This window comes from Amblyomma maculatum, chromosome 1 (genome assembly GCF_055883805.1).
Source record: "Amblyomma maculatum isolate TAMU_Amacu chromosome 1, ASM5588380v1, whole genome shotgun sequence".
Taxonomy (NCBI): Eukaryota; Metazoa; Arthropoda; class Arachnida; order Ixodida; family Ixodidae; genus Amblyomma; species Amblyomma maculatum.
This window is the reverse complement of record NC_139344.1, coordinates 117,178,668-117,192,682: the sequence shown is the minus strand read 5'-3', so window position 1 is coordinate 117,192,682 and position 14,015 is coordinate 117,178,668.

Genomic DNA, 14,015 nt, shown 5'->3' with positions numbered 1-14,015 from the left:
GAAGGCAGGTTCGAGGAAGCTCGCAGGCGGCTTTGAGGCTTCGGAAACAAGGCCTTCCGCATATGTACGTACAAGCCACACACGCTCATATTAATTACTACGACGAAACATGGAGTATAAAGGCAAATGTAACAAACTGATGACGAGGAAAATAAATATACCTCACAGTGAAACGCTAAGTGGTCGACATCAGGTGGCACTCGGCCTTGAAATGCAGAGAGATACAGTCGACATTAGAAATAATTCAGAGAGCCGTCGGAAGATTAGCACTGGGTGCCCACGGCAAAACCACAAATGAGGCGGTACAGGGAGATATGGGCTGGGCATCTTTCGAAGTACGGGAAGCTCAGAGTAAAATATTATACGAGGAACGCCTGAGGAAATTGGACTGTAACAGGTAGGCAGCTAAAGTATTTAAATACCTATGCCTAAAAAGCGTTGACTCACAATGGAGGAAAATAACTAGGAAACTAGCCAGTAAGTATGCTGGTCACAAGGACGAAGAAATAAACAGCGCTAAAGAACAGGTGAAAAACATACAAGGCAAAAAATTGAATAAATTCTATGAAAAAGAAACAGTGTGGAACTATACTGAAAGTGAAAAAGGCAGATCAGGGAAGAAGCTTTCTTTGATAACCCAAGGGGCAGTGCCCTACTTTTTGAAGCTAGATTAGGGTGCCTTAGAACACGCAGCTATAAAAAGAAATTTAAACATGAAGATGGCACATGTGCAGTATGTGGTAAATCCACAAAAACAATTAACCATTTTATACTCGAATGTGATGGTATCCATCCGGAAGTCAATGTAGGCGCAGTCACTCTTCCTGAGGCCCTGGGGTTTAGAGATACCAGTGGCCGGGTGAATAAACCGGCGGTAGAAGCTAGCAAAAAACGATTGAAATATTGGTGGCTTAAAAGCAGAAAAGTAACATAATGTCCGTAATGTAGAAACAAAAACGGAATAAATAGAATGATGGTATTATAGTAAACTGATCTAAAACAATAGGTCCACTTGTTTAACCTACACCAGCTACACTAGTGTAGGAAATCTATACCTACAATAGATTTTTGCTGCACATGTGTAGCTGGTGTAGGTTAAACAAATGGCCCTAATAATTAAGATATAAGGGGAAGAAAAACTAGAGGGATAGCCCTGCTACCACCCTGTTTCAAAGGGAATGCTCCTATATTCCATCCATTCATCCACAAAAGAAAAAACGTGGTTCATTAAAAAGCAGTGGGGTGCTCGCTATTATCTTTCATTGATGAGCAGTATCCGCACTTAGAAACAGAAACAGCTGCGCTGGAATTTCCAGCAGTGTCATTCTCCGTAGCAGCTGCACCAGCGTGCGCTTCCAAAGTGCATAGCAGGTTTCGCCTCTGGGCTTCTCTCCCGAGCGTTTGCTTCACCCTCCCCGTATACCTTCTCTAGTAAAAAGAACGCATTGCTGATTGTTTTTCTACCGTGCACATTTGCCAGTCTTCTTGCTCAGTGGCGTGAGTGTCCATCAACGTAGACATCAAGAAAGTCTTGGACCAGATAGCTGAGCGTCAGTCCCCTGTTTACTTCGCGCTGCTATTTTGTTCGCAACCCATAAGCCTGTGCTCCCATTAATTTGTTATTTCTTTTGTCGGCTCCTTGCGTTCGGCCTATTCCTAGTTTCTCGCCCTGCCTTTCTCCGGATTCGTTTTTCATTTTCATTTTCATTTGTGTGTGTGTGTGTGTGTGTGTGTGTGTGTGTGTGTGTGTGTGTGTGTGTGTGTGTGTGTGTGTGTGTGTGTGTGTGCGTGTGCGTGTGCGTGTGCGTGTGCGTGTGCGTGTGCGTGTGTGTGTGTGTGTGTGTGTGTGTGTGTGTGTGTGTGTGTGTGTGTGTGTGTGTGTGTGTGTGTGTGTGTGTGTGTGTGTGTGTGTGTGAAGCGAATCCTTGATTATGAATGTTTACCCCAGTCATTTAATGTTTGCTTTTTTTTTATGTTTGCTGAGATAATCACAGAAATTAGTAATGTAATCTGTTTAGGGGAAAGATAATTAAACACAAAGTAGAAGAAAAAACAACGTGCCGATGGTGGGAACCGAACCCACGACCTCCGAATAACGAGTACCCTCATTTATAACGAGTATTATAACGAGTACCCTCATTTCCCCTTCATTTAAACGCTAATTAGGTCATTCCCGGGAACGGAACTCCAACGGAGCCTGTACGCGATTGTGTTAGTCTCGAGGGTTTATGAAAGAATTGCGGCAGCAAAGAATAGTCATACCTTACGTTGTAATAATTGTAATGAATGACAGATAGAGCGATGTTTTCCAGGTAAACTGAGTACAGGGTGATTCTCTTCTAGCTCTAACCCGGTCAGTGCTTTCAAACCAGCATTGCGTCGGATGCAGGCGCTTATCGATGTATGCACAGTGGGACGCGGAGGTGATGCTTCGCATGGCCTGCCGCCTAGCTTTATGGAATGGCCGGGTCGGACGCAATGATGCTTTGAAAGCAGTGGCCGTGTTATAGCTAGAAGTGGATCACCCTGTACATATGCATGGTGAATTTATCGCATTACCTATTCTAGAAGTAGTGGGAAAGGCAGCTGCAGACAGCCAATAAGTGCCGCGACGCCCTCGCACGGCATACTGCTTTCAGTGAGAAGCCTTACGTGCGCAGAACAGCGAAAAACGCTCATGCCCAGCTAGGTGTGAGGGGTCACGTATGGGTGCACCCCAGCAACTGCACAAGCGCACCTGTGTCTTCGAATAAACTTATCTCCAAAGCAGAAAAGGGATCGCGCTGTGGTAAAGCTACAAATCTTTAGCATAGCACATACCAGGGCTTTTAAGCAAGCGTGCCGCGTGTGGCACGGGCATGGCGTTTTCATGCTGCCGGCTGGCCTTACGCAGATTCTTTATAACGAAAAACAAAAATTACAATTGGTCAACGCGACGTATGCGGAGTGGTATGCGTTAGAATTGGGACTCCTGCTGTATGACAGATTTTGCGTTGACGAACTGAATGCGCTAACATAAACGGCATTTTATGTTTCAGTTTCGCAGTTATTGCATGCTGTTCGATTAGTTCGAACTAGATGTCCAATAGGCCTCACTTTTTATCTTCAACTGGTTCTGCGCTTTTCCTTCTATTACATCAAGTCCGCCTACGACGCCAGGTTTTGCCCATAATGACCCTAATGGTGCCAGTGCATTGGAGCTCCACCCTCCTATTTCCCCATCTCCACGGCGCGGACCAAGAATTAGGTCAGTCATTGAGGCTTTTCTTTCTTGAAAGCCAAGTTTCATTCTCTTTTCCGTCTTTATTCCTTCCTGTGCCTATTCTTTCATGACGCGGTCAGGTGTTCGCCGACGAGTAAGACAGACGCTGTGCCTTTTCTTTCTAATTCCTCCTTTATTCCTTTCATCGTGGCGTAGTAAAGATGTCCACAGTGAAACAAGCCAGTCACTGTGCCTTTCATTTCCGTTTCGTTTCTGAATTTCTCCTTCAGTCTTTCATCATAGTGTGGTCACTGTATGCACACAGAAGCAATGTAAGCACTGTGCCTCTCCTTTCGTTTTCACTTCATTCCTTCTTCATTAGTTTCTTAATGACGTGGTCAATGTGTCTACCGAGAAGTAACATACTCCCTTCGCATTTCCTTTCTTTTTCACTTTTCAATATGACACCTAGGCTTCCACGCCAACAGTTGGTTTTTATTTTTTTAAACGCTGAAGCTTTGCCAGCCCTATTGATAAAAGAAATGTTGCCAATGAAGGCACTCATATTGTACCAACGCCCAAATGTCGCCTGACTGTCGTTCATTGCATCTATTTATTACATCATTCATTACAATTATTATAAAACGTAAGACATGGCCATTATTCACCGGTATATATCTTTCGTAAACCCTCGAAACAAACACAATCACGAACAAATCTCCTCTTAGCTGTTGTGTTCTCGGCAATCACCTACATTACTGTTTGCAGTGTATCTGACTGCGGTGAACATTATGCAGTATGAAGCCAGAAGCCGCATAGGCAAAGGGTGAGAAGCTTCCGTGCGAAGGAAGTAGCTTGTGCCCATGGCACGAGCTCCGGCCGATGGCCTTACACTTTGGCCGCTACTTCCCCTCGTACGAATGCTTCTCTTCCTTTCCACGGGTAGACGTGGCCAATCAGAGAACGATTCGTTGGACATATTGTCCATCATAGGAGGCGCGCGCTCACATGGGTTGTAAACACAGCTAATTAACGCCATTTCTGAGCCAAATAAAGATCACGAGAGTTGTCCAGACAAATGAAACGCGTGCACAATGAGCCACGCGTCCGGAACCGTACGTTTCGCAAGCACGGCATGTACTAATGAGCACAATGCGCCTTTGGACAACTAAACTATAGTTCAATCTTGTGCATTTTTCTAATGTTTTGGGCAGCATTTATTCCCTTCTGCTCATTACGATTCTGGCTACTAAAGACGTCTCAGGAGCCTGCCACACGTCGGGTGCATGCTAGCGTCGTGTAATGAAAGGAAAGGCGTAGTAACTGTTCCCCAAGCTGCGCTGCTATAGTTAGAATAAAAGAGCGAGTGAAAGAGAAGCCTTGGTAGAGGCCTCCAGATTTAATTGTGATTGCCCGAGTTTCTCTAATATACCACCTGCTGGAGACGTTTACAGTCCACCCTCCCAATGGAATGAATGGCGCGGCAGATTGCAAACTTGTACGTACAGCGGACGGTAACTTTAAACGCCAGTAGATAGACGTGCATTTTTACATTTCAGACGAACTGTCGAGGCGTCCCGAGCACAAATAGCAGTGAGCAGGATATTCAGACATAATGATGGCGATCAAGACAGCGCCACATTCACCGTCACCTCTCATCAGACGACTCCAGCCACTGATCTGCCGAAAGCAATGTTACTTATCATGCGAGCCTCTTCTGCAGGATATGAGCGTGAAAAGCGCGGTCGGCATTCAGCGAAACCGTTGCTTTCGCAAGGCAAGGCGCCAGGTTTCATAATCTCGGAAGCAATTAGCGTCCACCAGAGTGCGAGATCCTAGCCTGTTCCTCGTTCAACGTCGCACCCGCAGAAAAGAACCGCAGCTATCGCGCGCGCGAAAAGTGAGCCTCCGACAGCGTTGCGGCCCGTCTCGGCTTTCCCACCGCGCATAAAAGGGGGGAGCCAATTTATGGCTGCGTTTACGGCCTCACGGACTGGTGCCTCTGCAGAGCGGTTGCCATCGCCGAGCAGTGAAGATATATAACGTGCACGTATATATCACCCTGCATCCTCGACACCCACAAAACCGGGACACTGCCATTGTCTATACGAGCGGGGCGCTGGTCGTAGCCGAGGCGGCGCTTGCCATCGCGCAGGGTGGTCGAGCGCCACTCGCCGTGGCGGAGCACACTTATCTCTGCGGGCTCGACTGGTGGCAACACGTAGCCGGAAACAAAAGTAGAACGATGCGATATTCGTGGGCACAATTATTTTGTTGGATTCCGCGAGGAACCCGAAAGTGCCGATAATGAAGGGGCGATACATTTCTCGCTTTACTATACTCAGACCCGGCTCGTTGATTTTTTTTTTTCCGCTATGCGCCGATGGTGGAAACAAGCGGCAGGTAAAGTTCCCTGGTTCGATCGCGGGTTTCGTCACTAGAAATATTGAAGAACACAAGGAGAAAAGTATAACCTTGCGTAAGGCCTTTGCCACAAGATAAAGCCAACTGCCACCATCCGCGATCGCATTCGCGCTGTCTAAGGACCAAGACTAAAGACTTATTTTTAACATGCAGTTTCTAGCCGGTACGAGAAACTGGTGACCTCTGACCGGCTGTGTACATCGTAGGAGAGTAACAGTGGGTTCGCATCACATTATGACGATACTTTTGCCGCTACGGTTCAAGCGGCGGCAGTGCAAGCATGCGAAATCAGGCTGTACTAAATCAGTAGTTTCTGCTGCAATACAGACTGTAGAAACGTCGATTCACCCTCGACTAGCGCTCGGAAGTGGCATTTCATAAGCGTTCTGAACAATAAACCAAAGCGAACAAAAACTTAAGATTGGTACTACGGGAAGATGCCGTAAGATGCGTGACTTAAGATGCGTGACTTAATGAAAACAGCACGCCACAAACGCGACAAAAAAAAATAGAAGACGTGCACACACAAACACTGCACTACAAGCAACTGATGGTTCCACTGCATTTTGTCCCTCCTTAATCGGAAGAAGAATAACACCGGAAGAACCCTCGAAGAAAACAGCAATCTACTGTTCATGGAGACCTAGCCTGCATCATACCTCTACGTTTCAGCTTTCGGAACCCCTTACATCTTTCTGCGCTGAGCTCGTGACAGTTCAGGAGGCACTCTGTTCCGTGGCTTCCATAACCATACTCCCTGCAGCCCTAGTTGTCATTCGCTCTGACGCACTCTGACGTTTGCGCCGACGTGTCAGCCGCTGCCCTAAAATTTACCAAGACATCCACCAGCTTGCGGCGCGCATCCCAAAGTCAGTAAGCATTGAGTGGGCCTCACGGCACCTGCTGCCTTCCCAAAGTCAAGCTGATTTAGCGACCCGCTTCGTGAACCATGACGCATAAATCCCACGGCTTCTTGAAGTGGACGACGCTACCCTCCTATTATCAAGAAAAGAACACCTCCGGCGCCGCACACGTGCACTTATCCCTCCGTGTGCGATATCCCTTCCCCGCGGTCTCACTCGTGCAGAGGAGGTTGCGCTTAGGAGGATCCGGGTCGGTGTTGCCCTCACACCAGCTGTCACTAGGACCTGGTCATACTTCCGACACTTATATCCCCGCCCAGGGTGCCCGATCTGTAAAAACGAAGATGTTGAGGCCTACATTCACCACTTGGTGTGGGACTGCCCAGCACTCAAACCAACACGAATCCGGCACTTGAGGATAGCTGGCCTTTCATCAACCAATCCTGCCTCCTATATCGTTTGGACGCAGGGACCTCATCATCGCTCACTCCTGGACTTCATAAATTCAGCCAACCTTTTTCTGTTCATTTAATCATTCATTCATCCTTCATCTCACACCCTACTGATGCCCTGAGGCAATAAATATTTATTTAAAAAAAAACACATAAAAACCAGTAAAGAAAAACGCAGTCCAGAAAAAAAAAAGCAAAAAAAAAAAGGCCTTGGATATCTGGGTACTTACGAAGTCAAGGTATAGCAACAGGAACTTTCACTGTTTCCTCTTTGTTCTGGGGATTTTAGGTGGGTTCGTCTACAGGACTTCTCTTCTTCGCTCTTTTAAAGACGAAAGCTTTTCTAGAGGCTCATGGAACAAAATCCCGTGCGCGAGAGTTATGCGCGAGATCTGTGCGCGAGATCTCATATTCCGTGAGATTCCACGAGATGTGTTTTTTTGTCTAGCGTTCCTGCCATCTGCAATTCCACGCTTAAACGTGCGCCAAGGAACTCTACACGCAACAGGAGCGATGGTGTACCGTCCAAACTCCCACTTGTCGAAAAAAGCGTGGTAGATACAGCGCCTTTCCTTTCCTGCAAACCAATTATACTTTTATGTAGCACTGCAACGAATGCTGATAAGGGGTGAATGATAGGAGAAAAAGGGTAAGCTTTCGTCATTCTCCTTTTGAGAGATATCTAAGAGACCCTCCAATTTTTTCTTTCCTTTGTTTTCTATTTTTACTTTTTTCTTTATGGCTTCTGGTTTATTCTTCTTCTGATATACGGAAGACGATCCATTATAACTATCAGTTGCCAGTAGCGCAGTGTTTGCGCGCGTCTTCTGTTCTTTATCCCGTTTGTGGTGCGCTGCTTTCATGGTGTGTCCCAAAGCGACATGGTGTGTAATGGACGTTATAGTGGGGGTCTCCAAAATTTCGACCACCTGGACACAGCACACGGACGCCTTGCTTTTCGCCTTCATAGAAACGCGACCACAGCAACCGTAATCAAACCCGTGTCCTCAAGATTAGCAGCCGTGCGCCGCAAGAGCTCTATGGCAGCGGGGATAAACTCACATATATGGTGTAATAAGGAGATTAAGCTAAAGCTCGCTTTGTTTTTTAAAGCAGGAGCATTACTACCCACTTTCTTGGCTTTCGCCGACGTGGCTGTGAAGTCGGCCTAAAGGAACCACTCGAGAAAAAAAAAAAGAAGAACTTGTTGCCAATTGGTTTCATCCCAGGCCGATGCAGAGAGATGAGCTTCGCTGGCCACAGCGTTAGACCACTAAACTATCTCGTTTTTTTTTTATTATCAGACTTTAACAGACATCAAAATACATTGCAGAAATTTAAAAAAAATGAAACCCGTCAACTCCTACAAGTATGACTTGGACACACTAAAATTCTCTAAGCGCAACCAAAGGCTCTAACCTTGGTAACCAGTCCGGGGCACATGTCTGAGATTTCAAAACCTCAATAAACTTGTGAATACTTTCACGGAAGTACATTCGTACCGGCCTGGCGGCTATACCACAATGATACTCGGCCATTCGGGGGCGCCATATATAATGGATGCTCACAAGCATAACTAAATCAAAAGGACAACCATGTTCGTTATCTGTAGATAAAAATCAAATTCCATACGAGATGAGCAGTACCTCTTTTTTATTAGCACGTCGTAGAAATAAACGCCTTCCCAACAGTGCAAAAATACGTCATCTATTGTTTCAGGGTGTTTACAGATGAGGCAGTCGGATCCCCATGGTAGGAAAAAAATTTGTTTTTTGAAAACACTTTACAATTTTCCAATATGCAGTTTGAAAAAGAATGTTTTTGTTCCCGGTGAGACCTGCATCTTCTTAACCCTCTTCAAAACATTATTACCTGGACTTCCTGAGTATAAGGTTCTGTACTAGGCTGCGGAAGCAGAGTGTCACATAAGTCTCTGTGTAATTTTTGTCGTTTAACATTGCTTAGCTGATCCGTTGAAAAACTTGCAGTCATAAATCTGACGCTGGAAACCAATTCTTTAAGGAAACCGTAAATGCATCCTGTCATATATATCGTTCCTATAACAAAATCGAGTAAGGCACGCCCTAGCCTGCCTTGGCACACGGTACGCAAAAGAGCGCCTTTAACGTTACGGAGAACATGAACCTATTTACTATCAGCCGCACGAACAAGTGCGCAAGCACCAGCCTCGGCGTGCCTGAACAAATTCGTCCGACTGAACCGCTCATATGTGGAGGCCCGAATAAAGACTGCAAAAACGCGATAGAGCTTCTGCACGTTTTTCCACGAGCAGTGGAAAAAATCCATACTAAGCTGCCTGTATTTCAAGTAGCGCTTCGGATGTCGCCGTCCTCATAAAAAACACTACAAACCGTCGCCTCCTCCCCCCCCCCCCCCCCCCTCCGGTCGGTCATTTCGTCGTCGCTGTGGTACTGCTACTAAGGATGATTCGTGACCACGACGCGATGCTGTAAAAAAAGCATTAGAAGTTAAACGACGCAAAATGTAACGAAACGTACCAAGACGTGGAAAAGGAAAGCTAAGTGAAGCAAAATTTAGCTAAACTAGCGCTAAACATTCCTTTTGCATGAACATTTTACACCTGTTGCCATGATGCAGCGCCTTCAACCCGTGGACTCGTGCTTTCATCCACGGCGAATTTGTGTTCTTTCTCAGAGAGCGCGCTGGGTGCGTGTGTAGACTTCTGAAAGACAGAACCATCTCCACAATGCAGGCAGTGATGCGTGTTCATTGTGCGGTGAGCGTGAGACGTTAGAACGCCTCTTTTGCCAGTGCCCACACCAGCAACAGAATCATGACGCGCTTCGCGCTGGTAACCGTGAACTTGGTTTGCTATGTGTCAGCTTGAGTGATATCATCAGCACCTCCGGCTCGTCAGGTAAAGTCACCAGTGAGCTCAGACTCTGCTGCTTGACTTCTGCGTAGCAGCCAACCTCCGTCCATGCCTCTAAACTGTCGTGTGTGCCTACCAGCCCTCTTTACCACCTCTTCAATTCCGATCCGTCTCTTCTTCGGTATGCTTCCTACCCCGTCCCTTGCGTAGCCCTTTTGTGATGTCTCCTTTGTTATAGGAGGCAGTATAGGGTTGCAGAAACCCTAATTTTATTTCTTGCTTTTTCCCAATCGTCTCCTGCCCCGAAACAGTTCTCAGGTATATATATATATATATATATATATATATATATATATATATATACACCTATGCTGAGCCAAGCTCAACCACTGCTCAGTTTTTTCTCGTGTTGCTTTTATATATATATATATATATATATATATATATATATATATATATATATATATATATATATATATATATATATATATACACCTATGCTGAGCCAAGCTCAACCACTGCTCAGTTTTTTCTCGTGTTGCTTTTTGTTTTTGTTTTTCCTAAGCGGCGAGGAGAAGCTCGGTACAGATGCCAAGACTTGTAGCAGGTGATGACAACCGGCAAAATGTTTGAAATGTCCTGCTAAGTCAACCATGGCGTCAACATCAAAGGAACGATCAAAAGCCTTCCCAGCTTTTCGTTATAATCACCATGCGTGATTATAATGCGATAGCATTCAATGTCCCATTCTGTGGAACATCTGGCATTGTCGGCGTTGTGAGTGAAGAATCACAGGAATGGCTCTGGCAGGTGGTATGTCAGAGCATTGATTCGTCGTTGGGTTTTGTCATGCGACGTAACGATACTACATGATATCACAAAGTTTGGAGGAGCTGTCAACGCGGGTTTCTCATTCGAGGAATGAGAAATTAATGAGCCTTCTAAGGCTCTTAGAGGCCGAGACAAGTACGCTATTCCTAGGCCACGCAGGAAGGCCACGCAGGCCTCTTCCTGGCGCTTACCTTATGGATACATTGCGAAGCGAAACGCAATTACGAAAAAACTACCACTCGAGAGAAAGCCATTCATCATCGGAAGAAGCCTGAAGTTCCCCTGTGTAGAGATGGAAGGGACACCCCGTACTCCCTTTTTTTTTTTTTTTTTTAGGACTGCTGCAGCTGAGGCTCTAAGGGAACACTTCAGGTGAGGCTCAAAGGAAGTATGTACCTTTGCAAGAAAAACAGAACCACCTTTGCAGGCTGCGAGGTTCGAAACTGGGTTTGGGCCCACTGCGGAGGAGGGGCGCGCAGCGGGGTTTACGGAGCTTCTCCCAAACGCACACACCTAGAAAAGCCGAGCGCCAGGCCGGGGAACGCTTGTACCCATTTTTACCGGTGGGTGTCCGGTTTCGAACTAACCACCTCCCGCAGCCGAGACGGGCGCTCTAACCACTAGGCCACGGCTGTGTTAGCGCTGTGTTAGAGCGGGGATTTATATAGAATAGAATTTCATTTCTTCCATTTTTGACCGCCGCGATCATTCATTTAAAGTTAAGCGCTTGTCATGTAGTACATCGAACTATGCACATTCTATCATACCACATACTATGACTGACTGGAACGCTCTGTCTTCACATTTTGCTACCTTTACTGATGCGGGTTAATTTTATTATCTATTGGCTGCCACTACCTATATGCTTAAATTTTTTGGGTACATTGTTAACTTACTAGTGCATTAGGTTTCTGTTTTGTATTTCTGTTATTGATGATTCTCGTTTTATTTTCATGCCGTCGTTTGTGACAGATTGTATAACTTGTATAAGCGTTACTGTCTGCTTGCTGCTTTGTTCATGTTTTTGTTTTTCTCCTTTACGCCTCAATGTTTAATCTTGTGTTTTGTACTTTTGCAAAGACTCATATGCCTTTATCTGTTTTGCTGTAGTTTCTTGAAATTGTGATTTTTTGTTTACTTTTGATTACATGTCTGTACCCCCCTCCCGCCTCCCCCCCCCCCCCCCTATGTAATACCCTCGAACTGAGGGTCTTAGGGGTATTTTGTATTAATGAATAAATAAATAAATAAAGTGCGTATTTTCAGTCTTATACACAGTTATAAGGCCGGCCCGCTTAAGCGCTGTCGCTTGCGTGCGCGACAGGGCAGTCGGTTAAGTATGTAAACATACACACAAAAAAACTGAAACCTCTCTGTCGGATGGTCACCTGCGAATGGTAGCTGGATAACGAGGTAACTTAGGAGCGTATAGCTAATGACAACATTCGGGATATATTAGCGCCATAAACTAAGGAATTCGTAATTACGTGAGCAGAGACTACATTTAGGCGAATAAAGAGCCGCAGGGAGAGCTGCATACGGATCCGCAGACAGCCGCCTTTGACGATAGAGTGCGCAGCTTAAAGGCGAAGCTTGAGTGTTCCCCAAAATATCTTTCTTCGACGCCAACGGCCAATCACCTCGATATTGCTGCCTTACTCGCAACCCACTATCTCATTGTCTCAGCTCGTTAAACGTTCTTGAACTTTCTTGCAGCTAATTACTCAGCACTGCCTATCTTTACTGGAGAGAGGAGAGAGTTGTGCATGACTTCTCGAATACTTGATAATGACGCAAATGCAGTGTATACAGCCTAGTAGACCTTTCTATTTTCTCTCTTCCACTTGCCTGTCGCCGGAGAGGCACGCTGGTATATATTTCATTTTTTTTCTTTCTCAGTATGAGATCACCCATTCGCTGCGGTGCACTTATATTTTTCTTCCGCTCTCGCGATTTTCAATGCCAGCAATGGATCTCTCGACATAAAGAACGGCCGCCCGAAAGCAGAGTGGGCATCGCTTTCATCATCAGTTGTCGAGGTGTTTGTTTACATTTGTGCCAAGAGGTATCCGCACGCCCTCGTTGAACGGCTGTTACCACGCTAGCCCAGTCACTTTATTTACTCGCAGCATTCTTTTCTCATGCTCATGCATTATTTTCTTTTTCTTTGTACGTTTCGTTAATTTTTGTTAGTCGCACAGATGACTTCATCGTATTTAAATATCAATCAGTCTGCGAGTAAAATTGGAGTGCCAGTTTTTGTTCACCCCCTTAGTTCTTATATAACGATAACGATTCATCTCATTGTCATTGCATAATTAGTATTCTAGAGCTGCGTCTGCTTGGATGTTCATTGTACGTATAGTTGAAGGGAATCAGTTCTCGTCGCGACTCAGCTATAGGCATAAACAAACGCTATTACGCCACAAATGCGGCATAGTTGGGATTCTCAATTCCAACGATCCGCACTCGAAGCGATGTTGACTCGAAGGTCGCTTTCTCCGAGAGGTTTTTATGCGTTCCCCTTTATGGATTTCGGAGACCCGATTCTGGTCACAGCCTGCCTCAGCTTTTGTCGTCCACCCGTGTTGTCTGACTCGCAAAACACATCGCGTTTATCGTGCTGTGGGCTTCAAGTGGTGACAGTGAGGAGTGCGTGCGTGCGTGCGTGCGTGCGTGCGTGCGTGCGTGTGTGTGTGTGTGTGTGTGTGTGCGTGCGTGTGCGTGTGTGTGCGTGTGTGTATGTGTGTGCGTGCGTGCGTGCGTGCGTGCGTCTAAGGCATTGCGCGCGAGAGGACGCCGTTATTGCGCGCGTCCGCAATCTCCGCTGCTCCGAGGCAGCGATCGGACCTTCGGCGACACTTAGCTTCGTTGCGTCGAAACTGTGGGCCGCGCTAGTGCGCCGGACGAGAGCGTATGCACCCCACTTCATCGATTCGGCCGTCCAAGGGTGAAAAAAACATATATAAAAGAGAAGGGAACCTCGATGGGAGTTAGTACCCCGTGTCGGTGAAGCAGCAGTATTTCACGGGACTATAGCTTATATAAGCGCTCGCCGCAACTCTGCTCAGTGTTAGAGCGCTGCACGCTATGTTAGCTCGGGGTTCACGGGCTCGCTTTTCGTTCGATGGGCCGTGTTACGATCTCGACGGCCGGGCAGCACAGCGCCGCCCGACAGCCGGCCGAACGATGCAAGCGAATGATTTGCGCCAGCACCTGTCGCACCACCGGCCGCGGCCAAGATTACGCGTTAAGCGCGTCGCAGTGTTTCTATTTCGGGAGAAAGCACAGAGGTGAACATCATCATTGTTATCGTGGCCTCCGTGAAACGCCTGCTAATATTCGGAAAAGGCTGCAGGAGCCCTGAGCACGAGATCGCGAGTTCCATA